The following is a 24,387-nucleotide window of genomic DNA, read 5'->3' as shown; positions in this document are numbered from 1 at the left end:
GTGACATAAATAAAATAATGTAAATATGAATAGGTGTAAGTACATATCATGCAGACAGAACAACTCAACTTATAAAATCATACAAAAAAAATGCACAATGATTGCACAGAAAAAATGTTACTCCCATCCTATTTGTTAATTAAAGGGAGAGAGTCTTTAATACACAGGTAAGTGTCATGTTCAATCAAGGAACAAAATCCAAATAGTATGTTTAAATATTTATGGAGACATAACTCTCAATTTAAGAGATACTCTGACTCCATAATAAATATATTTTTTCATTTAGAATTATTGCTTTTATTTTTATGAAAAAATATATATCGGTCAACATGATAAACTAAACAAATGTATCTGATAACTGTATGCTCAGTCCTAATGTTCACAGATACACTGTTTCATTGTGTGTGATACTGTTTATTATCCATATCTACATGGACTCAATCCAACTATATACAGTTAATACAACTATAACAAGGCAGGAATAAAGAACAGGGAATAAGCTTCATATATCTCTTCATCCACACCTCGTAGGATTTCTACTACATGAATAGACCAAAGTGTCTAAGGCTCAGGGAGTATTCGTGCATTTAGATGGGCACACCCCTAGCAATATAGAAGCCATGCCCTGTCCAAACACAACCAGAGCCAGAACACTAGCCCATTACAATAGCACATAAGGAGCTCTTATACTGCGCTGCATCCACATGTGACCTAGCTCAATATGCCAATCCAAAGACCTCAAGGGCACACATCTGGATTCTGCAATTTATAAAGAAGGAAACAAGGGACTTTGGAAAAGAGATATAGAAAGAAGGTACGGATACTCTAAAAGTACAAACAAATACATAACAGGATGTTCCATATATAAGACCACATATTCATATAAATTCTAAATCAATCGTCTCATTGAGGCCTTGTGGTTTCAGGGACTGTCATTTAAGAATCCAAGCCGCTTCTTGCTGACACAGTGTTCTAAACCGATCTCCTCCTCTACTTGTAATAGCAATGTGTTCTAAGCCAACTAATTCTAAGCATGCAGGATTCCCTGCGTGTGTTTCTACAAAGTGCCGTGAGACACTGTGGTTCATATATCTGTTTATTAGATTTCTCCTGTGCGCCATGAAACGTAATTTCAGAGCTCTAGTAGTGCATCCCACATAACACCATTGACATGAACACCATAGCAAATACACAATAAAATGGCTATTACAATTGATGAAGGTTTCAATCTTATATTCCTGCTTGGAACATGAGGAAAGAACACTTTTGGTTTTATTAGCTACATGTGTACAAGTGGTACATCTAGTGTGGTTGCACCTATAGAATCCCACAACCTGAGGACCCACCAGAGTCTGTTGTCCCACTCTAGAAGTTTTATCTGGATGTCTTATAAAGAAGCTAGGAGCCAAGATGTTCTTCAGGTTCCTTGCTTTTTTAAAGATAATGGTTGGATTCTTAGGCAAACTAGTGCTTAGAACTGGGTCAGTGAAAAGTAATTTGTAGTTTTGTTTAATAATATACAATATTTTATTGGCTTTTACGTTATATTTGGATTTAAACGCCAAATAATCTTGAGTCTTTGTTTTCTGTTTACTTTTGTGTTTCTTATTGTTAGTAGAATGCATCCCTCATACCTGTATAAGGGTGTTCCCCTAATTGTCTTCTATAGGTTCATTAATATTTAATTGGCCTTCTCCCTTAGGGTGTATAGATAACAGCGTATCCCTGTTAAGGGTTCATGAGTATTGTATGGCTTGATCTAATACTTGTGTAGGGTTGTCAGGTTCGGTTTTACTTGTGTCCCCGGAGGGGGCGCTAGTGGGTCAGTGGAGGTAGGAGGGAAGAAGTGAGGAGGCTGGATTATGTTTCTGCGCATGGGCGCAATGATGTTTTATTAAACATAAAAGTTCACACAGTAAGGCAGCAGAAATAAACAATAAGGAATGCAAATGATATTGGTGCAGCGTGGAAGCTGAAAGTTTATGGCAGAATGAATTATGACAATGTTATGAATAGTGATGAGCGGGTTCAGTTCCTCGGAATCCGAACCCGCCCGAACTTCAGCTTTTTTTACACGGGTCCGAGCGACTCGGATCATCCCGCCTTGCTCGGTTAACCCGAGCGCGCCCGAACGTCATCATCCCGCTGTCAGATTCTTGCGAGACTCGGATTCTATATAAGGAGCCGCACGTCGCTGCCATGTTCACACGTGCATTGAGATTGATAGGGAGAGGACGTGGCTGGCGTCCTCAACGAGTCCGTTGTATTTATTCTTAGAACTTAGTTATAATTGTGGGGAGGATTGGGGACGGGGAGCAGCTGTTAGGGAGTACAGTGCAGGGTTTTGAGTTTAATCCGTTGTTTGTCTGCCTGAAAAAAACCGCTCCACCATATCTGTGCTCACTCAGTGTGCTGCACTGCTGCATGATATATCTGTGCTGAGTGCACTGCTCACACTGCATAATTGTGGGGACTGGGGAGCAGTTATAGCAGGAGTACAGTGCACAGTTTTGCTGACAGTGACCACCAGTCCAGTATACGTTTGTCTGCCTGAAAAACACTGTGGTGGTTTTTTTTTCTTTCTTCATGCTAGTTTGTTTAGCAGTCTGCTGACAGTGTCCACCAGGTCCGTTATACAGTATATTATATTTATATATAAGCACTAAGCAGCAGTACGGTAGGCCACGGCTGTACCTACGTCTGTGTCGTCACTCGTCGTCCATAAGTATAAGTAATACTATCCATCCATCTACATTGTATACCTGTGGTGTTTTTTTTTTTTCTTTCTTCATACTAGTTTAGCAGTCTGCTGACACTGTCCACCAGGTCCGCTATACACTACAGTATATTATATTTATATATAAGCACTAAGCAGCAGTACGGTAGGCCACGGCTGTACCTACCTCTGTGTCGTCAGTGCACTCGTCGTCCATAAGTATAAGTAATACTATACTATCCATCCATCTACATTGTATACCTGTGGTGGTTTTTTTTTCTTTCTTCATACTAGTTTGTTTAGCAGTCTGCTGACAGTGTCCACCAGGTCCGTTATACAGTATATCATATATATAAGCACTAAGCAGCAGTACGGTAGGCCACGGCTGTACCTACCTCTGTGTCGTCACTCGTCGTCCATAAGTATAAGTAATACTATCCATCCATCTACATTGTATACCTGTGGTGGCTTTTAGTTGTGCGCAAAATATGGAGAACAAAAATGTGGAGGTTAAAAAATAGGGAAAGATCAAGATCCACTTCCACCTCGTGCTGAAGCTGCTGCCACTAGTCATGGCCGAGACGATGAAATGCCATCAACGTCGTCTGCCAAGGCCGATGCCCAATGTCATAGTACAGAGCATGTAAAATCCAAAACACAAAAGATCAGTAAAAAAATGACCCAAAAATCTAAATTATAAGCGTCTGAGGAGAAGCGTAAACTTGCCAATATGCCATTTACGACACAGAGTGGCAAGGAACGGCTTAGGCCCTGGCCTATGTTCATGGCTAGTGGTTCAGCTTCACATGAGGATGGAAGCACTCATCCTCTTGCTAGAAAAAAGAAAAGACTTGCGGCAAAAGCACAGCAAAGAACTGTGCGTTCTTCGAAATCCCAAAGGAGAGTCCAATTGTGTCGGTTGCGATGCCTGACCTTCCCAACACTGGACGGGAAGAGCTTGCGCCTTCCACCATTTGCACGCCCCCTGCAAGTGTTGAAAGGAGCACCCGCAGTCCAGTTCCTGATAGTGAAATTGAAGATGTCAGTGTTGAAGTACACCAGGATGAGGATATGGGTGTTGCTTGGGCTGGGGAGGAAATTGACAAGGAGGATTCTGATGGTGAGGTGGTTTGTTTAAGTCAGGCACCCGGGGAGACACCTGTTGTCTATGGGAGGAATATGGCCATTGACATGCCTGGTGAAAATACCAAAAAAATCAGCTCTTCAGTGTGGAAGTATTTCAACAGAAATGCGGACAACAGGTGTCAAGCCGTGTGTTGCCTTTGTCAAGCTGTAATAAGTAGGGGTAAGGACGTTAACCACCTCGGAACATCCTCCCTTATACGTCACCTGCAGCGCATTCATAATAAGTCAGTGACAAGTTCAAAAACTTTGGGCAACAGCGGAAGCAGTCCACTGACCAGTAAATCCCTTCCTCTTGTAACCAAGCTCGCGCAAACCACACCACCAACTCCCTCAGTGTCAATTTCCTCCTTACCCAGGAAAGCCAATAGTCCTGCAGGCCATGTCACTGGCAAGTCTGACGAGTCCTCTCCTGCCTGGGATTCCTCCGATGCATCCTTGAGTGTAATGCCTACTGCTGCTGGCGCTGCTGTTGTTGCTGCTGGGAGTCGATCGTCATCCCAGAGGGGAAGTCGGAAGACCACTTGTACTACTTCCAGTAAGCAATTGACTATCCAACAGTCCTTTGCAAGGAAGATGAAATATCACAGCAGTCATCCTGCTGCAAAGCGGATAACTGAGGCCTTGACAGCTATGTTGGTGTTAGACGTGCGTCCGGTATCCGACGTTAGTTCACAGGGAACTAGACAATTTATTGAGGAAGTGTGCCCCCGTTACCAAATACCATCTAGGTTCCACTTCTCTAGGCAGGCGATACCGAGAATGTACACGTACGTCAGAAAAAGACTCACCAGTGTCCTAAAAAATGCAGTTGTACCCAATGTCCACTTAACCACGGACATGTGGACAAGTGGAGCAGGGCAGACTCAGGACTACATGACTGTGACAGCCCACTGGGTAGATGTATTGCCTCCCGCTGCAAGAACAGCAGCGGCGGCACCAGTAGCAGGATCTCGCAAACGCCAACTCATTCCTAGGCAGGCTACGCTTTGTATCACCGCTTTCCAGAATACGCACACAGCTGAAAACCTCTTACGGCAACTGAGGAAGATCATCGCAGAATGGCTTACCCCAATTGGACTCTCCTGGGGATTTGTGACATCGGACAACGCCAGCAATATTGTGCGCGCATTACATCTGGGTAAATTCCAGCACGTCCCATGTTTTGCACATACCTTGAATTTGGTGGTGCAGAATTATTTAAAAAACGACAGGGGCGTGCAAGAGATGCTGTCGGTGGCCAGAAGAATTGCGGGCCACTTTCGGCATGCAGGCACCGCGTACAGAAGACTGGAGCACCACCAATAAAACCTGAACCTGCCCTGCCATCATCTGAAGCAAGAGGTGGTAACGAGGTGGAATTCAACCCGCTATATGCTTCAGAGGATGGAGGAGCAGCAAAAGGCCAATCAAGCCTATACATCTGCCCACGATATAGGCAAAGGAGGTGGAATGCATCTGTCTCAAGCGCAGTGGAGAATGATTTCAACGTTGTGCAAGGTTCTGCTGCCCTTTGAACTTGCCACACGTGAAGTCAGTTCAGACACTGCCAGCCTGAGTCAGGTCATTCCCCTCATCAGGCTTTTGCAGAAGAAGCTGGAGGCATTGAAGGAGGAACTAAAACAGAGCGATTCCGCTGGGCATATGGGACTTGTGGATGGAGCCCTTCATTCGCTTAACCAGGATTCATGTGTGGTCAATCTGTTGAAATCAGAGCACTATATTTTGGCCACCGTGCTCGATCCTAGATTTAAAACCTACGTTGGATCTCTCTTTCCGGCAGACACAAATCTGCAGGGGTTCAAAGAACTGCTGGTGAGAAAATTGTCAAGTCAAGCGGAACGCGACCTATCAACATCTCCTCCTTCACATTCTCCCGCAACTGGGGGTGCGAGGAAAAGGCTACGAATTCCGAGCCCACCCGCTGGCGGTAATGCAGGTCAGTCTGGAGCGACTGCTGATGCTGACATCTGGTCCGGACTGAAGGACCTGCCAACGATTACTGACATGTCATCTACTGTCACTGCATATGATTCTCTCACCATTGAAAGAATGGTGGAGGATTATATGAGTGACCGCATCCAAGTAGGCACGTCAGACAGTCCGTACGTATACTGGCAGGAAAAAGAGGCAATTTGGAGGCCCTTGCACAAACTGGCTTTATTCTACCTAAGTTGCCCTCCCTCCCTCCAGTGTGTACTCCGAAAGAGTGTTTGGTGCCGACGCTCACCTTGTCAGCAATCGGCGTACGAGGTTACTTCCAGAAAATGTGGAGAAGATGATGTTCATTAAAATTAATTATAATCAATTACTCCGTGGAGACATTCACCAGCAGCAATTGCCTCCAGAAAGTACACGGGGATCTGAGATGGTGGATTCCAGTGGGGACGAATTAATAATCTGTGAGGAGGGGGATGTACACAGTGAAAGGGGTGATGAATCGGACGATGATGATGAGGTGGACATCTTGCCTCTGTAGAGCCAGTTTGTGCAAGGAGAGATTGATTGCTTCTTTTTTGGTGGGGGCCCAAACCAACCAGTCATTTCAGTCACAGTCGTGTGGCAGACCCTGTCGCTGAAATGATGGGTTGGTTAAAGTATGCATGTCCTGTTTATACAACATAAGGGTGGGTGGGAGGGCCCAAGGACAATTCCATCTTGCACCTTTTTTTTCTTTCATTTTTCTTTGCGTCATGTGCTGTTTGGGGAGTATTTTTTTGGAAGGGCCATCCTGCGTGACACTGCAGTGCCACTCCTAGATGGGCCAGGTGTTTGTGTAGGCCACTAGGGTCGCTTAGCTTACTCACACAGCTACCTCATTGTGCCTCTTTTTTTTCTTCTTTGCGTCATGTGCTGTTTGGGGAGTATTTTTTGGAAGGGCCATCCTGCGTGACACTGCAGTGCCACTCCTAGATGGGCCAGGTGTTTGTGTCGGCCACTAGGGTCGCTTAGCTTACTCACACAGCTACCTCATTGCGCCTCTTTTTTTCTTTGCGTCATGTGCTGTTTGGGGAGTATTTTTTGGAAGGGCCATCCTGCCTGACACTGCAGTGCCACTCCTAGATGGGCCAGGTGTTTGTGTCGGCCACTTGTGTCGCATAGCTTAGCCATCCAGCGACCTCGGTGCAAATTTTAGGACTAAAAATAATATTGTGAGGTGTTCAGAATAGACTGAAAATTAGTGTAAATTATGGTTATTGAGGTTAATAATACTATGGGATCAAAATGACCCGCAAATTCTATGATTTAAGCTATTTTTTAGGGTTTTTTGAAAAAAACACCCGAATCCAAAACACACCCGAATCCGACAAAAAAAATTCGGTGAGGTTTTGCCAAAACGCATTCGAACCCAAAACACGGCCACGGAACCGAACCCAAAACCAAAACCCGAAAAATTTCAGGTGCACATCCCTAGTTATGAATGAGTTCACTGGTATGGGTACCGGAGTTCTTTAAAACGTGGAGCCAGCAGAGATGGAAATATATATGTAGCAAACCTGGTAGCAGATGCAGGAGACTCTGGTGAAAGTTCACAGTGCAGATGATGAAGCACAGGCAGCTAGCAAGCTGCTCACAGGTGAGGTGATGAAATGCACCTGGAGAGAGTCTCTACTGCTGAGGGCTGAAGCACACTGAAGCTGTAGAAAGGTATGGAGCCAGATAGTAACACAAGGATTGCTGATGCTTGTAGTTCCACGGAGATGCAGAGAGGTAACCAGGAACACAGAGGAACAGGAAGGTAACCAGGAACACGGAGGATCCAGGAAGATAACCAGGAGCACGGAGGATCCAGGCACATGAGTCGCAGTAGTGACACAAAGTTCAGGACAACCTCAGGCTCACCCTGCAGCTTCTGATATACCCCCTGGTGTTCGGGTATTGGCTGAGGTGAAACAAGGAGGTGCGGCCAAGCTCCGGATTGGCCGCCGCATTCAGGCTGAGAGAGACTGTCATGGCGGCGCCCATGCCGCGGCCCGGCGGGAACGCGGCGCTGACAACAGGAGTGTTCCCAGGCCCAGGATGACATCTGGCGACAGGGAGACGGGTGACAGCAGAGCGTAGGGACCCCGGACGGAGTCCGCACCGATGGATGGATGTAGCTGTGGTGAGTCGATTCTTGACAGTACCCCCTCCTTTATGGGTGGGCACCGAACACCCACGTGGCTTGGAAGGATGAGTTCTGTGGAAGACACGGACCAAACTTGGAGCATGGACATCTGATGAATTCACCCAACTTCTCTCCTCAGGACCATAACCGGACCAGTCGATGAGGTACTGCAGACGACCGTACCGGCAACGAGAATCCAGAATCTTCTCTAGTTCGAACTCCACGCCCCGCTGAGTTCGCACTCTGGGACCGACTGGAAGAGCTCTTTGAAAGCGATTCAGGACTAACTGTCTGAGGAGAGAGACATGAAAGGCATTAGGAATTCGTATAGAAGGAGGCAACTTGAGTTTGTAGGCCACCGGACTGATGACTCTTTCGATGGGAAAGGGACCGATGAAGCGTGGTGCGAACTTCATCAATGGGACTCTTAGACGAAGGTTCCGGGTGGAAAGCCAAACCTTGTCACCAGGTTTCAGGCTAGGAACTGCACGTCTTTTACGGTCAGCGAAGAACTTATATCGGCTGGAAGCCTTTTTGAGAGAAGCATGAATCTTTTTCCAGGTTGAAGAGAACTGACTCAAGACAGCAGTGGCGGCAGGGACATCAATGTTAGGAAGGTCTTGAAACTCTGGAACACGAGGATGTTGTCCATACACAGCAAAGAACGGAGTTGTTTCTGTAGAAGTATGGTAGCGGAAGTTGTGGGCAAATTCGGCCCACGGGAGCAGATCCATCCAGTCATCTTGAGAAGATGAAACAAAGTCTTAAAAAGGTTTCCAACTCTTGGTTTACCCTCTCCCTCTGCCCATTCGTCTGAGGGTGGTAGGCTGACGAAAACTTGAGGCTGACTTGCATGGCAGAACAGAGGGCTCTCCAAAACCTCACCACAAACTAAACTCCACGATCGGATATAATTTCAGTGGGTATTCCATGTAGGCGGAAAATCTCCCGGAGGAAGATTTGGGCAAGTTTTGGGGCAGAAGGGCGACCCTGGAGAGGAACAAAATGAGCCATTTTGGTAAACCTGTCAACCACAACCCAGATGGTATTATATCCTTGAGAAGAGGGAAGGTCGGAGATGAAATCCATGGACAGGTGTGACCAGGGACGGCTGGGAACAGATAATGGTTGTAACTGACCTGCTGGAGACTGACGAGGAGTCTTGTGCTGCGCACACTTAGGACAGGATGCCACAAGGTCTTTGATGTCGACTTTCATCTTTGGCCACCAGTATGTCTCGGAGAGGAATTTGAAGGTCTTTAGGACACCAGGATGCCCAGTGAATTTGGACTGATGAGCCCAAGACAGCAACTTGGGACGAAGTTCTGGGGAAACAAAGGTCTTACCAGGAGGTGGAGCAGGAGAAACTTGACATGAAGCAAATACAACTGGATTCAGGATGGAATGCGGAACTGGATCGGACTTCTTTTCTTCGGACTCCATAGATCGGGACAAAGCGCCTGCTTTGATATTCTGAGAACCTGGGCGGAAATGAAGCTTAAAGTTAAAACGAGAGAAGAACATAGCCCACCGGGACTGGCGAGGATTAAGACACTGGGCTGCCTTTAAGTAAAGCAGATTTTTATGATCCGTATAGATGTTGAACGGAAATTTGGCCCCTTCCAGGAGATACCTCCATTCCTCAAGGGCCAGCTTGATCGCCAGTAGCTCTTGATCACCAATGGAATAGTTGGCTTCTGCAGGGAGGAATTTTCGAGAATAAAATCCACAAGGGTGAATCTTCCCATCAGTTCCCTTCTGAGAGAGAACAGCTCCAACTCCTACTGTGGAAGCATCCACTTCCAACTCGAATGGCTTGTCAACATCTGGCTGAGACAGAACTGGGGCAGACATAAAAGCCAGCTTGATTTTTTGGAATGCAGCTAAGGCCTCTTCTGACCAGTTAGAATGATCTGCCCCCTTCCGAGTTAAGCTGGTAATAGGAGCGATGAGAGTGGAGAATCCTCGGATGAACTTCCTATAATAATTAGCGAATCCCAGGAATCGCTGAATGGACTTGAGAGTGTTCGGAATGGACCAATTGGCAATAGCTTCCAACTTTGTCGGGTCCATCTGGAGATCCGATCCGGAAATTATATACCACAGGAAGGGTATGGAAGAGACTTCAAAAGTACACTTGGACAACTTGCCGTAGAGACAGTTCTCACGAAGACGTCGGAGGACCTTGTAAACGATGAGAAGAGAGATCTTGGGAGAAGATGAGGATATCATCCAGATAAACTACGAGATACTTATACAGAACGTGACGGAAGATTTCGTTAACAAAGTGTTGGAACACTGCTGGGGCATTACTCAACCCGAATGGCATTACCAGGTACTCGTAATGATCATCTCGAGTATTAAAGGCTGTCTTCCATTCGTCACCACTACGGATTCTGATGAGATTGTAGGCACCGCGGAGATCTAACTTGGTGAAGATGTGGGCTCCCTTGACTCTATCAAACAATTCAGTGATGAGGGGCAATGGGTAGCTATTTTTGATGGTAATGTCATTGAGACCCCGGTAGTCGATACATGGACGTAATCCTCCATCCTTCTTTTTGACAAAGAAGAAGCCCGCACCAGCGGGTGAAGATGAAGGGCGGATGAATCCTTTCTGTAAGTTCTCTCTGATATATTCGCTCATCACCTCAGTTTCAGGAATGGATAACGGATAAGTTCGCCCCCTAGGTGGTTTCTTGCCGGGAATAAGGTCAATGGGGCAATCCCACTCTCTATGGGGCGGCAGAACATCAGCGGCCTTTTCACTGAAGACGTCAGAGAAATCTTGGTAAGCCACAGGAAGACTTGACTGGGTTTTGATTTCAGAAGACTTTATAGGATAAACTTGGGCTAGGCAGGACTGACGGCAATGTGAACCCCAGGAAGTGAGTTATAACGTAGACCAATCAATCTGCGGATTATGTAGTTGGAGCCAGGGCATTTCCAACACGATCTTCTGGGTTGCCTGAGGAATAACTAGAAACTTTATTAACTCAGAATGCAGGAACCCGACTCCCAGTACCACTGGCCTGGTTTGGTGAGAGATATGCCCCTTGGAAATTCGGCTACCATCCACTGCAGTGATGTAGACTGGATATGAAAGTTTGCAGACAGGCAAATGAAACTTATCCACCGCAGCTTGAGTGATAAAGTTTCCCGCGGCTCCACAGTCCACTAACGGAGTTGCAGATTGGAGTCCAACCGTCGTCTCTAAAGTCACAGGAAGAACAAGGTCTTGGTTAGAAGGAGCTTGTCTTGAAGATCCCAACTTGATTCCTCCTTTACAAGTCAGGATCTGGCGTTTCCCGAACGCACTGTACAATAATTGATTTGGTGACCTGTAGCTGCACAATAAAGACACAGTCTCTCACGGAGTCTTCTTGACCGCTCCTCAGGAGTTAAGCGGGACCTATTAATTTGCATAGGCTCATCAGAAGGTGGAGGCTGAAATTGTACTGAAGGTACCATTCTTGGCTTGCGAGACTCACTACGAGCACGCTGACTGTTGCGTTCGCGAATGCGAGAGTCCAACTTGATGCACAGAGAAATGAGTTCAGACAATTGCTCAGGTGTCACAACTGACGGGAGGCAGCCTCAGTTGTAGGGGCTGAGATGTAACGGAACCTGGGAGGTTGTATCAGACCCCTAGACATGTAAGTAACATGTAGAATAACTGCCCGAAGGCGTGACCACGACAACCAGGATAAAAGTCAATGACGTTTATTATGACAAAACTCCGTAACACAGCAGCAGTAAAGGAAACATAAAAGTCAACAGAGGATAAATACAATTCCTGGGTACTACAGGGTGGCAAGGGCCACAGGCACTGGTAGTGTGAGACAGTTCTTATAATCTTCTAGTTGGAAAGTCCTTACCAGGCCTGACTGTAGCAATGGAGAGAACCCAGGATCGTACCAGCTGGTGTTCCAGGAAAGGCTGGGCTGCTGAAGATAAAACGGCTGCTGTGGATACTGGCTGGAACCAGACTGTTGTTGGTACGGAGTGGATACTGGCTGGAACCAGTCAAATAATAAACGAACTTGAGAGCGATGAAATAATAATGAAGTTTGGAGTTTGAGAGCGGTGAAATAATAATACCGGTGGAGAGTGGTAAACTGCAGAAAGGACACCGGCCCTTTAAGAGAAGCTGTACACTGCTGGAAGCTGGGCTGGAAGCAGGTGATTGATAATGAAGTTTGGAGTTTGAGAGCGGTGAAATAATAATACCGGTGGAGAGTGGTAAACTGCAGAAAGGACACCGGCCCTTTAAGAGAAGCCGTACACTGCTGGAAGCTGGGCTGGAAGCAGGTGATTGATAACTGGAAACAGGTGAGTCCAGAATGGATCGGAGAGTCAGGCTACACCGCAGATGGAATGCTGGTGCGGGTCTCTATAGCAGAAGTCTGGAGACAGGAGCTGGAACCTGGAAGACAACCACAGGAGAGAGACAAACTGGAACTAGGTTAGACAACCAAAGCACTGACGCCTTCCTTGCTCAGGCACAGCTTACTTATACCTGCAGCAAGGAAGGGGTTGGCTAGGCAATTATGCAAATCAACAATACAGACGGCAGATTGGTGGAAATGATCAGATGACAAAATCCAAGATGGCTGCGCCCATGCAGACACTTGGAGGGAAGTTTGGTTTGTAATCCATGTGAGAATTGAAACAGTAATGGCGACGCCGGCCACAGGAGACAGGAGACGCCAGACTGACAAGCGCACATTTAACCACGCGGGCACAGCGGAGGCCGCGGCTGATGAAATCACCACTCTGACATTCTGCATGTGGAAACTCAGGAACAGCGGGATCCGGTCCTGGAACGCTGAGCCAGCCTTAGGAGGCATCTGAAGGGTAAGTAATGGCGTCCAGATACCCGGATCGTGACAGCACCCCCCCCTTTAGGAGTGGCCCCAGGACACTTCTTAGGCTTTAAAGGAAACTTTGCGTGGAAATTTCGGACCAAGGCAGGAGCATGGACGTCTGAGGCATTGGTCCAAGAGCGTTCTTCAGGACCATAGCCCTTCCAGTCAATGAGGTATTGTAACTGACCGTAACGGAAACGTGAGTCCAAAATCTTGGCCACCTCGTACTCGACTCCCCGTTGAGTCTGAACTTTGGGAGCTGGAGGAAGTGCGGAATGAAACCGATTCAGGATCAGCGGTTTCAACAAAGAAACATGAAATGTCCTGGGTATTTTCAAGAAGGATGGTAACTGTAACCTGTAGGCAACAGGATTGATGACTTGTTCAATCTTGAAGGGTCCGATGTAGCGAGGTGCAAATTTCATGCTGGGAACTCTCAACCTCAAATTCTTTGTGGACAGCCACACACGATCACCCACCTTGAGAGCAGGAACCGCTCTACGCTTCCTATCGGCAAACTTCTTATACCTGAATGAGGCTTTAAGCAGGGCTGCGCGGACGTTCCTCCAGTTATTTGAAAACTGACGCAAGGTGACATCCACTGCTGGAACAAAAGTTGCGGGAAGCGGTTGGAATTCTGGGACTTTAGGGTGGAATCCATAATTAATGAAGAATGGTGTAGAAGAAGATGAGGAATGGTATTGATTGTTGTGGCTGAACTCGGCCCAAGGAAGGAGTTGAACCCAGTCATCTTGAGAGGAAGACACATATATACGGAGGAAGGCCTCCAAGTCCTGATTCACCCTCTCGGTTTGACCATTGGTCTGAGGATGGTAAGCCGTGGAAAACTTTAACTTGACTTGGAGGGCTTGACACAAACTTCGCCAAAATTTGGCTACAAATTGTACTCCATGATCCGAGATGATCTCTTCAGGAAGACCGTGAAGTCGGAAGATCTCTTGTATAAACACTTGAGCCAACTTGGAAGCTGACGGAAGACCGGTGAGAGGGATGAAATGTGCCATCTTGGTGAACCGGTCAACTACCACCCAGATGGTATTAAACTTGTTGCAGATAGGTAGATCGGAAACAAAGTCCATCGACAAATGGGTCCAAGGTCGACGGGGAACAGATAATGGAACCAGTTGCCCCGCAGGCGACTGGCGGAAGACTTTGTGTTGGGCACACTTTGGGCAGGAGGCAATAAATTCCATAACGTCCTTCTTCAGAGTTGGCCACCAGTAGGACCTAGAAATAAATTCAAGGGTTTTCTGAATGCCTGTATGTCCAGCAAAACGGGAAGCATGGGCCCAATGCATGAGCTTCTTCCTTAGAACTGGCTTAACAAAACTTTTCCCTGGTGGAGGCGTAGAGTCCATCCCTACCGTGGAGAATGCCAACGGATTAATAATAGGATGCTTGTCTGCAGACTCGGACTCATTTTCTTGATCCCATGAGCGGGAAAGGGCATCGGCCTTACGATTCTGAGAACCCGGACAGAACTGGAGTTTAAAGTCAAACTGTTAGGCGCAGAGGGTCCGCCCGTCAGTGCGGCCCGGCGCCTAGCAACTAGGGACGCCGCAGGCACACAGCCGCCGGCTCCCTAGCAACGCTAGACGCCGGGCGCACGGAGCCGCTCAGACCATAGCAACTGGGACGCCACTGTCGGACCGCGTTCCCCGTTGCTGGGTCTAGATAATGAGTTAATTTGTATCCTGGCCGTGCAGCATGCAGCTGCACGGCATGATGTTTATTACCCTGTCTTGATCCTGATTGGAGGGTTCCCAAATAAAGGCACTCTCAGGACTTCTTACAGACGCCGGTGATAGCTTCCTGTTTGCTGAGTCTGTTACAGAGAGTTTCCAGTCCTGCTCAATCCGGTTGTTCCTGTCCTCAGTGATCCTGTACTCGGAATTTGTCATCTATTCCTGGAGTCCGACCGAGCACCTTTAACATCCTGTGGTGTTCGTGAGTCGCGGCGTAGCCGTGTGTTGCGGCCTGACCGCTTACTATTTATTATTTCGTTTCTTTGTGTTCCGGAGTTTTGCGGAGGATTCCGCTCCCACAGATCCACTCTGGTATCCAGCGGTGCTGGATAGGAGTAACGGATCAGGGGATCTTTTGGTTGTCCTTTTCCCTGGCGGTTTGTCCGCACATACTTTTGGTTAAGTTAGATAGCTTGTAACTCCTGGCCTGGTTGCTTAGTCAGAGGGCCCCTTGTTATCACCCTGTCTCGGATTTCCCTTTGTCTCCCATTAAGACCTGAGGGGGCATCGGGGTTGGGCAGACATAATCCGCCCTTCGAACGCGGCTGCCATGGGCTCAAGCAACCATAGTCTCGCAGGGGATTTCTGACAACACGGGCGAGACAACGGAGTTAGGGCGTCAGGGGTTACTAGGCCTTCTTGCTCCCGTTACCAGCATATCTTTCCAGTACCCAGACCTCTGCCATAAGATCTCCTCTGGTCTGGAGTACGGGAATCATAACATTATCACCGGCCAGACTAACATTTAAAATTAACAGGAGTTAATTTTTTTCCCCTTATTCAGTTGGGAGATTTGTCAGCCTCATGAATCCCACCGGTGTTGGGCCAAATCCTGGCCAGCTTTTAGTTAGCCAGATTCAAGAGCTTACTCAGATGGTTCAGGATCTGTCCCTTCGGGTGAGGTCACAGGAAGATCTGTTACGGACTTCCCCGAGGGTCATTCCTGAACCAAAAATGCATCTGCCTGACCGTTTTTCTGGGGATAGAAAGCAGTTTTTTAATTTTAAAGAGTCTTGTAAACTGTATTTTCGTTTAAGACCAGTCTCCTCAGGTACGGAATCTCAGCGGGTAGGAATTATTATTTCTTTGCTACAGGGGGATCCTCAGACCTGGGCTTTTGGTTTAAAGACATACGATCCGGCTTTATTGTCTGTAGACGCCTTTCTGGGGTCTTTAGGGCTATTGTATGACGACCCTGATAGAGAGGCATCCGCCGAGAGTCAGTTGCGTGCTCTCAGACAGGGAAGGAATCCCGCAGAGATTTATTGTACGGAGTTTCGCCGTTGGTCGAACGACTGTGGATGGAATGACCCAGCCCTGCGCAGTCAGTTTCGCCTCGGCTTATCCGAGTCTATAAAAGACAGTCTCCTTCAGTATCCCGCTCCTGAGACGCTCGATAAACTCATGGAGCTCTCTATTAAGATTGATCGTCGTCTCAGAGAGCGGAGGGCTGAAAAAGGAGCATCTGTCGGGTCTACTCCTTGTGTTTTTTCCATTCCTGTGGACATAGAGGAGCCCATGCAGATAGGCCTCTCCAAACTGTCTCCTGAAGAAAGAACCAGAAGGCAAAATTCTGGTCTTTGTTTATACAGTGGGGGTAAGGGACATTTTGCCCGTAGTTGTCCGAACAAGTCGGGAAACGCCTCGACCAAGTGAATTGTGAGGGGGTTCACTTTGGTCTGCAGCTTATCTCCTCAAATAATTCACTGTTAGTTCCAGCTAAGGTTTCCTTTGGCAGCCTCTGTTCCTCGGTCTCGGTTTTTGTGGACAGTGGAGCTGCAGGGAACTTTATGGATTTAACATGGGCCAAGGCCTTAGGTATTCCTCAGTTAGCCTTGGGTAGCTGTATTACCATGCATGGTTTAGATGGGAGTCCCTTGTCCAATGGGGTTATTTCTCTCTGTACACCTCCTGTTCTACTTTCGGTAGGAGCTCTGCATTCTGAAAAGATTGAGTTTTTCCTTACCCATTGCCCAGCAGTTCCTGTGTTTCTGGGTCACCCTTGGCTGGCCTTTCATAATCCCATCATTGATTGGCAGTCGGGGGAGATCTTACAATGGGGTACCATCTGTAATAAGGAATGTATCACGCTTCCTATCAGAATAGCTGCTGTCATTCCCGCACCCATTCCTGTGGAATACCAGGATTTTGTTGATGTATTTTCCAAGGGCAATGCGGATATTCTGCCTCCCCATAGGCCTTATGATTGTGCTATTGAGTTAATTCCTGGGGCCACTTTGCCTAAGGGAAGGTTATATGCATTGTCCGGACCTGAATCTGTGGCCATGAATGAGTATGTTAAAGAAAGCCTGGGGAAAGGATTTATCAGGCCATCTAAATCCCCTTTAAGTGCAGGCATCTTCTTCGTGGAGAAGAAGGATGGATCACTCAGACCTTGCATTGACTTTAGAGCCTTGAATAAAATCTCAGTAAAAAATACTTACCCTCTGCCGCTGATTTCTGTCCTCTTTGATCAGCTATGCTCGGCTGTAATTTTTTCTAAGATTGACTTGAGAGGAGCATATAACCTTATCAGAATCAAGTCAGGGGATGAGTGGAAAACGGCTTTCAGTACTCAGTCAGGCCACTATGAGTATCTGGTTATGCCATTCGGCCTGTCCAACGCTCCGGCAGTTTTCCAGGATCTCATTAACGATGTGCTCCGTGAGTTTCTTGGAAAATTTGTTGTAGTCTACTTAGACGATATTTTGATATATTCTGACTCTATTGAACAACATGTTACCCAGGTGCGTCAGGTTCTAAAGAAATTACGTGAAAATCACCTATATGCCAAGCTGGAGAAGTGTGAATTTCATGTCACGGAGGTATCCTTTTTAGGGTACATTATTTCCCCTCGGGGATTCTGTATGGAACTAAAGAAGCTCCAAGCCATCCTTAGTTGGGCGCAACCCACCAATTTAAAAGCAATTCAGCGCTTTTTAGGGTTTGCGAATTACTATAGAAGATTTATTCACTCTTTCTCTGACCTAGTTGCTCCCATTGTGGCACTGACTAAGAAGGGAGCAGATCCTACCAACTGGTCACGTGAAGCGGAGTTATCTTTTCAGGCCTTGAAACAAGCCTTTGTCTCAGCCCCTGTCCTCAGACATCCCAACCCAGAATTGCCTTTCATTGTTGAGGTTGATGCCTCGGAGGTTGGAGTAGGGGCCATCCTATCTCAGAAGGATCCGGATTCCCTAGAATTACATCCCTGTGCCTTTATGTCCAGGAAATTCTCGTCTGCTGAATCCAACTACGATGTTGGTAACCGGGAATTACTGGCTATTAAATGGGCTTTCGAGGAGTGGAGGCATTGGCTTGAAGGAGCCACTCATACCATTTCAGTTTTGACTGATCACAAAAATCTTCAATACATTGAATCAGCTAAACGGCTGAATGCCCGGCAAGCTCGTTGGGCTTTATTTTTTACTCGTTTCAAGTTCATTATCACCTTCAGGCCAGGTTCCAAGAATACCAAGGCAGATGCCCTGTCACGCAGTTTTCTTCCAGTTCAAGACAACAGTCCTGTTACTCCCATACTTCCGTCTTCAGTCATTCGGGCAGGCCTCACACAAGATGTATTTACCCAGTTAAAGCAGCTTCAACATCAAGCTCCTGGAAATACTCCTGCTGGTCGTCTTTATGTCCCCGAGTTTTTGAGAGCAACAGTTTTGACGGAGTTTCACGATAGCAAAGTTGCCGGGCATCCGGGGATCGCTAAAACCTTTGAATTAGTCTCCCGCTCGGTATGGTGGCCTGGTCTTTCCAAAGACATTAAGGAGTTTGTTTTTTCTTGTCAGGTCTGTGCACAGCATAAGGTTCCCCGTTCCTTGCCTATCGGTCAACTTATGCCCTTGAATGTCCCTCTTAGGCCATGGTCTCATATTTCCATGGATTTTGTGGTGGACCTCCCTCTGTCAGCCGGATGCCGAGTCATATGGGTGGTAGTGGACCGTTTTAGCAAAATGGCCCATTTCATTGCTCTTCCCCGATTGCCATCTGCCCAAGGATTGGCAGTCTTGTTCCTCCGCCATGTTTTCAGACTCCATGGGTTACCCACTGATATTGTTTCTGATCGGGGTCCACAATTCATTGCACAATTTTGGAAGTCTTTTTGTGCCTCATTAAAGATGAAATTATCTTTAACGTCTGGCTACCATCCCCAATCCAACGGGCAGACTGAGCGAGTTAATCAATCATTAAAACAATATTTGCGTTTGTACTCGGCCAAACTCCAAAATGACTGGTCTGAGTTTCTTCCTTTAGCAGAGTTTGCTTACAACAATGCCTGTCATTCCTCCACCAATGTATCTCCATTTTTTACAGTTTTTGGTTTTCACCCCAGAGCTAATTCCTTTTTTCAACATTCCTCTGTCTCCTCACTGACCTTGACCTCTCATCTCAAACTCATTTGGAGAAAAGTGCACCTGGCTCTCAGAAAAGCGGCATTTCGGGAGAAAAATTTTTCTGACAGGCTCCGGCGGCCGTGCACTTTTAAAGTTGGAGATAGGGTATGGTTGTCGACTCGCAACATTAAACTTCGACAAACCTCAGCCAGATTGGGTCCTAAATTTATTGGACCATTTCATATTATCAAAAAAGTCAATCCAGTGGCTTTCCGGTTACGTTTACCAAAAACTTTACGGATCGGAAATACCTTCCATTGCTCCTTGTTAAAACCATATGTTTCGTCCAGTAGATTTCCTCGCAAGATCTCTCAGGGGAAATCACCAGTGGATGTACAGGGTCAGCAGGAGTTCTTAGTGGAGAAGGTTCTCGATTCCAAGTTGTCCCGGGGTCGGCTTTATTTTTTGGTACATTGGAGAGGTTATGGTCCAGAAGAAAGGTCTTGGGTCCTGGATGAGGATCTCCATGCTCCAAGGCTTAAAAAGGCATTTTTTCGAGAATTTCCTCAGAAACCTGGCTTTAGGGGTTCCTTGACCCCTCCTCAAGGGGGGGGTACTGTTAGGCGTCGAGGGTCCGCCCGTCAGTGCGGCCCGGCACCTAGCAACTAGGGACGCCGCAGGCACACAGCCGCCGGCTCCCTAGCAACGCTAGACGCCGGGCGCACGGAGCCGCTCAGACCATAGCAACGGGGACGCCACTGTCGGACCGCGTTCCCCGTTGCTGGGTCTAGATAATGAGTTCATTTGTATCCTGGCCGTGCAGCATGCAGCTGCACGGCATGATGTTTATTACCCTGTCTTGATCCTGATTGGAGGGTTCCCAAATAAAGGCACTCTCAGGACTTCTTACAGACGCCGGTGATAGCTTCCTGTTTGCTGAGTCTGTTACAGAGAGTTTCCAGTCCTGCTCAATCCGGTTGTTCCTGTCCTCAGTGATCCTGTACTCGGAATTTGTCATCTATTCCTGGAGTCCGACCGAGCACCTTTAACATCCTGTGGTGTTCGTGAGTCGCGGCGTAGCCGTGTGTTGCGGCCTGACCGCTTACTATTTATTATTTCGTTTCTTTGTGTTCCGGAGTTTTGCGGAGGATTCCGCTCCCACAGATCCACTCTGGTATCCAGCGGTGCTGGATAGGAGTAACGGATCAGGGGATCTTTTGGTTGTCCTTTTCCCTGGCGGTTTGTCCGCACATACTTTTGGTTAAGTTAGATAGCTTGTAACTCCTGGCCTGGTTGCTTAGTCAGAGGGCCCCTTGTTATCACCCTGTCTCGGATTTCCCTTTGTCTCCCATTAAGACCTGAGGGGGCATCGGGGTTGGGCAGACATAATCCGCCCTTCGAACGCGGCTGCCATGGGCTCAAGCAACCATAGTCTCGCAGGGGATTTCTGACAACACGGGCGAGACAACGGAGTTAGGGCGCCAGGGGTTACTAGGCCTTCTTGCTCCCGTTACCAGCATATCTTTCCAGTACCCAGACCTCTGCCATAAGATCTCCTCTGGTCTGGAGTACGGGAATCATAACACAAACCTGGAGAAGAAAAGTGCCCATCTGGCCTGACGAGGATTCAGACATTGTGCGCCTTTGAGATATAAAAGATTTTTGTGGTCGGTAAGTATGTTGATTGAGTGGGAAGCTCCCTCCAACAGGTATCTCCACTCCTCCAGAGCGAGCTTGATGGCTAGCAACTCCTGATCGCCAATGGCATAGTTACGCTCAGCTGGGGAGAACTTCCGGGAGAAGAAACTGCAAGGATGTAGATGTCCATCTTTGGCCCTCTGGGATAACACTGCTCCTACTCCAACGGAGGAGGCATCTACCTCTAAGATAAAAGGAGAGTCGGTGTCGGGCTGTTTCAGAACTGGTGCAGAGATGAACCGTTGCTTCAGAAGGTGAAAGGCCTGTGTAGCTTCCTCGGACCACTTGGACGGATTAGCACCTTTCTTGGTTAATGCAGTGATAGGCGCCACAATGGTGGAAAAGTCTCGTATACATTTTCTATAATAATTGGCGAACCCTAAGAACCTCTGGACCCCTTTGAGGCTTAAGGGTATAGGCCAATTCTGGATTGCTTGGAGTTTCTCAGGATCCATCTCTAGTCCGGAACCGGACACAATGCATACCTCCCAACTTGACCCTCTCCAGGAGGGACACAATGCTCTGCTTCTGGACTTTTCTCTTAATGTATGATTGTCTGCACCTGTGTTGAACAGGTTAAAGTATAAGAAAGGTGTTTTAGCACAGGTGCCTGCAATCATAAATTAAGAGGAAAGTCCAGGAGCAGAGCATTCTGTCCCTCCTGGAGAGGGTCATGTTGGGAGGTATGCACAATGTAACCTAGAAACGGAATGGTTTTAACTTCAAACACACACTTCTCCAATTTACAATAGAGGTGATTGACACGGAGACGGGAAAGAACCTCTTTTACCCAGAAACGATGATCTTCGAGATTATTAGCAAAGATGAGGATGTCGTCTAGATAAACCACGACATGGCGGTACAAGATGTCCCTGAAAATCTCATTCACGAAGTGCTGGAAGACTGCTGGAGCGTTGCTCAATCCGAAGGGCATGACGAGGTACTCATAATGTCCGTCACGGGTGTTAAAGGCGGTCTTCCACTCGTCACCCTCACGGATTCGGATGAGATTGTAGGCACCCCTCAAGTCCAGCTTTGTGAAAATGGTTGCACCACTAACTCTATCAAAGAGCTCGGTAATCAGGGGTAAAGGGTATCGGTTCTTGACGGTAATGTCATTCAGACCTCTGTAGTCGATGCACGGACGCAGACCACCGTCTTTCTTCTTAACGAAGAAGAAGCCTGCACCGGCTGGAGAAGAAGATGGTCGGATGAAACCCTTCGCCAGGTTCTCTTTGATGTACTCTTCCATGGAGTGTGTCTCAGGCAGAGACAACGGATAAGTTCGGCCTCGCGGTGGAACCTTCCCTGGAATGAGGTCGATTGGGCAGTCCCATTCTCTATGAGGAGGAAGGATATCAGCAGAGGCTTTACTGAACACGTCCGTGAAGTCTTGATATGGAGGAGGCGGAACATCAGATGACCTGGGGAAGGAAGAACAAACAGGAAGAACTTTGGCTAAACAAGTCTCAGCACAGGAGGGACCCCATGCCAGTATTTGCGTAGTCGTCCAGTCAATTGATGGGTTGTGGAGACGGAGCCATGGAAGGCCTAAAACCACTGGGTGTGTGGCTCTTGGAATCACTAAAAAAGAAATATACTCAGAATGAAGAACTCCCACTCTCAGACGAACTGGAAGAGTCCTTAAGGAAATGACTGCGTCAAAAATCTTGCTGCCATCCACGGCAGTCAAAGAGATGGACGAGGACAGTCTCTTGGTGGGTAGGGACCACCGTTTAACATAAGCTTCGGTTATGAAATTCCCAGCTGCTCCGGAATCAAGGAGGGCAATGACGTTCCTGCAACTTTGAGCAATTTGGAGCGACACTGGGAAGTTACAGTCATGAGGAGATGGAGAGGAGATCATTACTCCTAGCCGGCCCTCTCCTTGGCGAGCTAGGATCTGGAGTTTCCCGGACGTTTGGGACAGGCATTGATAGTGTGCGACGGAGCTGCACAGTAGAGACAGAGAGACTCAGAGAGACGTCTTCGGCGCTCAGCGGGAGATAGACGGGAACGACTAATTTGCATAGGCTCATCCTTGGATGGAGATGGTTGACGAGGAGGAGGAGCAGAAGATTTAGGAGTAGATGATCTTCCTCGCTCGGTTGCTCTCTCTCTGAAACGTAGATCAACCTTCGTGCAAAGAGAAATTAGCTCATCCAACTTAGAGGGCAAGTCTCTGGTAGCTAACTCATCCTTGATGCGTTCTGATAAGCCATGCCAGAATGCAGCATACAGGGCCTCGTCGTTCCATGCCAGTTCGGATGCCAGGATTTTAAACTGTATAAGATGCTGTCCCACAGTACGTGTTCCCTGGCGTAAACGGAGAATCTCAGATGAAGCAGATGTTATCCGGCCTGGCTCGTCGAAGATGCGCCTGAATGTAGCTACAAAGTCAGTATAGGAGGATAGCAGGGGATCAGACTTCTCCCATAAAGGTGATGCCCAGTCAAGGGCTGAGCCACTGAGAAGGGAGATGATATAGGCAATTTTGGTACGGTCACTGAAGAAATTGCCAGGTAGAAGCTCAAAGTGGATTTCACATTGATTGAGAAATCCCCTGCAGAACCTTGGAGATCCATCAAATTTTGCTGGCGTTGGAAGATGAAGATGTGGACTGGAAATGGGTAAGGTGGGTGGGGTTACAGCTGGTGTCACTGTAGTGGACGCACCGGACGTGCCAGGTCCACGGAGGGTCGTTTGAATCCCATCCAGCCGTGTAGAGAGATCCTGGAGACAGCGGATGATGTGGCCCTGTGCAGCCTCCTGATGTTCAAGTCGGGCTGCCAGTTCTTGCATCGGCCTGGTCGCTTGATCCTGGTCTCCGGCTGGATTCATTAGGTCAGTGCTTACTGTCACAACTGAGGGCCTGAGCTGACGGGAGGCAGCCTCAGTTGTAGGGGCTGAGATGTAACGGAACCTGGGAGGTTGTATCAGACCCCTAGACATGTAAGTATCATGTAGAATAACTGCCCGAAGGCGTGACCACGACAACCAGGATAAAAGTCAATGATGTTTATTATGACAAAACTCCGTAACACAGTGTCAGGAATCGACTCACCAAGCTGACATCTGTCCGCCGCTGCGGACTCCGTCCTGGGTCCCTGCGTTCATCTGTCATCCGCGTCTCTGCCATCAGACGCCATCCTGGGCCTGGGAGCGCTCCTGTGACAGCGGGCGTGTAGCACGCCGCGTTCCCGCTAGGCCGCGGCATGGGCGCCGCCATGACAGCTTCCAACAGTCAGCATACGGCGGCCAATCCGGTGCTTGGCCGCACCCACTTTTCCTCACTCCACCAATGACTGTATTACAAGGGGTATATAAGAAGCTGCAGGATCAGTCTGCAGGCATCCTGGACTTTGTGTCACTCCTGCGACTCATGTGTAAGGATCTGGTTCCTGTTTCCTCCGTGTACCTGGATACCTACCTGCTGTTCCGTGTTCCTGGCTTTCTACCTGAGACTCTGTACTCCTGGTTATTCTACACAGCTCCGTGGAACTTCAAGCCCCAGCAATACCTGCATTCAACTACAGGCTTCACACTCATCACCATCTTGTGTGCTTCAGCCTAGCAGTAGAGACTGACTCCAGGTGTGTTCCATCTCTCCACCTGTGATACAGCTTGCTTGCTGTCAGTGCTTCACCACCTGCACTGTGGACATAGTCAGACTCCTGCCTCTGCTACCAGGTTTGCCATACAACATCATCTCTGCTAAAGTTTCATGTTTTAACCTGCACTG

This window comes from Pseudophryne corroboree, chromosome 3 (assembly GCF_028390025.1).
Source record: "Pseudophryne corroboree isolate aPseCor3 chromosome 3, aPseCor3.hap2, whole genome shotgun sequence".
In the NCBI taxonomy this organism is placed as follows: Eukaryota; Metazoa; Chordata; class Amphibia; order Anura; family Myobatrachidae; genus Pseudophryne; species Pseudophryne corroboree.
This window is presented reverse-complemented; position numbering follows the sequence as displayed.